The sequence below is a fragment of the Ochotona princeps genome, chromosome 18, assembly GCF_030435755.1.
Source record: "Ochotona princeps isolate mOchPri1 chromosome 18, mOchPri1.hap1, whole genome shotgun sequence".
NCBI classification, from domain to species: domain Eukaryota; kingdom Metazoa; phylum Chordata; class Mammalia; order Lagomorpha; family Ochotonidae; genus Ochotona; species Ochotona princeps.
In genome coordinates, this window is record NC_080849.1 from 38051455 (window position 1) to 38054902 (window position 3448).

Consider the following 3448-nt stretch of genomic DNA (forward strand, 5'->3'; position numbering starts at 1 on the left):
GCCATGTTTCAGTCTAGCCAGAAGGCCTCCCCAGTCATCGAGTTGATGGGACTACACTGTCTTAGACTTGAAGCCTCCGAAAGTGTGAATTATATAAACTACATTTCTTCCCACAAGGAAGGGGGCTTCAAACAATTTTGGGAAAATGAAATAAGTGTTATTTTAAATTTTCCATAAACACTTTAAAATTCTTTCCCTTGGTTAATAAAAGAGTGAGAACTAATTTAATCCCCAATGCCCATAACAGCTTTGACTGGAGTCAAAGTCAGGAACCAGAAAACCAACCCAGGTTTTTCACTTGGTTCTCAACATTGTCTCCCAGGATTTACATGAACAGGAAGTTGGAGTCAGGAGCCAGATCCAGGATACCAAACCCAGGTGCTCCAATGTGGGACACGGGCATCTTGACCCACAGCTTGCATGGGAGGCTAAACACCTGCCTTCCACAAACTTTCTGTAGCTCCCTCATATATGACCCAGCCCCAGGTATCTTTGTAAAGCAACAGAAAACAAATGTATACTCTGTTCATGATAATCTTCATGTTCAAACTGTTGGTATAACTGAAATCAGGAATCACAAATAGGAAAAGCTGGAGAAAAGCACCCAAGCACTTTATTACCTCTATCTTTTGCTTGTTGTTACTATAGTAACAACAGCTTTACCTATAAATGACTTCAGGGAGATAGAAAAATCTTATATATCAGGAGAAATTACGACTCAGTACAAAGAATGACAATTCACACAAAATATCTCTATCGGGTCCAGCGTGGCGGGCTAGCAGCTAAAGTCCTTGCCTTGAACGTGCCAGAATCCCATATGATTGCCAGTTCTAATCCCAGCAGCCCCGCTTCCTATCCAGTTCCCTGCTTGTGGCCTGGGAAGGCAGTCGAGAACAGCCCGGAGCCTTGGGACCCTGCACCCACATGGGAGACCCGGAAGAGCTCCTGGCTCCCAGCTGCAGATCAGGGCAGCACCGGTCATTGCGGTCCCTTGGGGAGTGAATCATCCGATGGAAGACCTTCCTCTCTGTCTCTCCTTCTCTCTGTATGTCTGACTTTGCAATAAAAATAACTAAATCTTAAAAAAAATCTCTATCAGACACAACAGAGAGGAAAGATATTCTTTCCTTATGAAAACAGTGTCATATAGAGATCTCAACTTGTTTCAGTAACTCTTTTAGGCATATAAATCATTTGAATTAAATGTTACCTGAAATGAAACAAAATTAAATTTTGTTTGCTGGTTAAATGTTGGTCAACTTTCCCTATGATGCATATTAATGTAATACACTGTGATAGGTTGCCTCTGAACCTACTTGGAAGTAGTTACAGAAGTAAAATCACAGTGAGACATTGATTTCTCCCTGATTCCTTAGTTATTTCTTAAACTCTGACCCACCCTTTTTGTAAATCCACCAAAGCATTCCTGAGGGCTTCTTCCACTCTCTATTCTACCGTATTTTCCATGGCGACTAAAGGTCTTCCACTGTTAATTAGTTTGGGTTGGCACTCTCAGGGTACAGTAGTGGAAATGCCGAAGATTTTACAGGTTCTTTAATATCATTCCAATTTTCCTTTAGACACAGACACCAAAAATTACTGTTTATACAGAAGCCATGTCAACCTAGCCAATAAATAGAGGGTTTCATTTTCGTAAGCCCGAAAGTCTGTTGGATTCAGAAATCTTATCTTTCCCTCCTGTATTTCTATGATTCAAAGCAGAAGTAGCACTACAAATTAAACTTGTGCAAAATGTAAACCATTCCCATAGATGTTTGTGGCACATCTGTATGGACAGAAATATACATCAAGTTATTAGTCAAGGAACATCCCAACCACTGTTAGAACCAGAGTCTGGTGTGCTGTGATTCCTTCTTTAATTTAAAAGAAGATTTTTTAAAACTTTGTTTAAAGGGATGGCAGGCCTTAGTTAGCGGTTGAAACACTAATTGGGATTCCTGCACTCCACACCTTAGTACCTGGGTTTAAATCTCAGCTCCACTTCAGATTCAGCTTCCTGCTCCCACAGTCCTGGGGGCAGCAGATACTGATCCAAGGTCTTGAGTCCCTGCCACTGTATGGGAAACTGAGATTGAGTTCCTAGGTTGCACCTTCAGTCTGGCTTCAACTGACCCATTGTGCACTTTTGAGATTTGAATCAGTGAATGGGAGTTTCTCTTTTTAATTAATTTAACTATTTAATTTAAAAGCAAGATTCTAATAAGGTTACAGCCATGAAAAAGCCTTAATAGGCTGGGTTAGGGAGAAAAGCATCACACTACCCTGCACACATTCGCACTCCCCACACATGGAGAAGCAAAGGACATTTTGGCTGTGTCCCAAGAGCTTGCTGTTCATTACTAGTTTTACTACAGAATACATCTCATGAGGAAAATTAATGACTGCGAGTCTGGTCTAAATATAGAAGAAAACATTCCTCCAGGGGCAGGCATTAATGCAGTTGGTAGGACACCACTAGAGCCCCCTCAACCTGTCATCAGTGTCTGCTCCACCTCCTTCACCTGGCTACTCCTCTCTGCTGGAGACCAGAAGGAGACCAGAGCAAGAAGCAGGAACCATGGCCAATGCAAGTGGAGCATTCTCAACTATCATAGTTCCGCAGACTTCAACTGCAAAGACGATGCTAAATTTACAGACTTTAATGTATGCATTGACATTCAGAAAATCAGACACTGTTAGTGGCTGCCATCCCTTTAACATGTCTAAAATAGTTTAGAGATGTTAACTGTCTTTTCAAGAGTCAAGATTGGCAGGAAGTTATTGATTGGCTTCTTGGTTTAGCTGTTAGACACACTTAGTACCTGATAATGCAAGAAGATGCTGGAGATGCAACTAAGAATGCAGAGTCACAGATCAACTTGGATGTAAACAATGCTGATTTCAAGGCTGGCGTGGTGGCTTTGGCTAAACTTCTTCAGACTCAATGTCAAGATTAGCGGGTGTTGCTTCAGGCAATTGGCACCGGAGTTCAGGAGTGCCTGTCACAGGATGCAATTGCTAAAGTGAACAAAAACAGATGAGGGCCTGCCTGTTGCTTTAGACAAACACATCCTAGGTTTTCGGCACAGGAGATCCAGTTCCTAATGAAGCTGCTCAAAATCTGTGATTGCTGCAGATAGAATAGTATAGAGAGCTTTGGATACAAATTAATGCTGCCCTAGTGGCTGCTCAGGTAATTACTGCTGACCCAAAGACTGACCACAAACTGGGGAAAGTAGGAAGGTGAAACTCAAGTTCAACTTCTCCCTTCCTTACAATTGCAGAACCACGTACATTTCTAGCACATGTTTGAAAATCTGATACGTATTTAAATAAGATGAATTCCAAGAAATTCTGTTCTAGAGATTTACTACACTTCTTCGTTCTTTAATAAAGTTTGGGAAATGGAGAAAAACAAACAAACAAAAAAGACACCAGTAGGGATGCA

General features: G+C 41.4%; 1 pseudogene; it reads left to right on the plus strand.

Annotated features, from left to right (window-relative positions):
- Positions 1-2385: 2385 nt before the first annotated feature.
- LOC118758091 (RNA transcription, translation and transport factor protein-like) lies at positions 2386-3247 on the plus strand (annotated as a pseudogene).
- Positions 3248-3448: the final 201 nt, after the last annotated feature.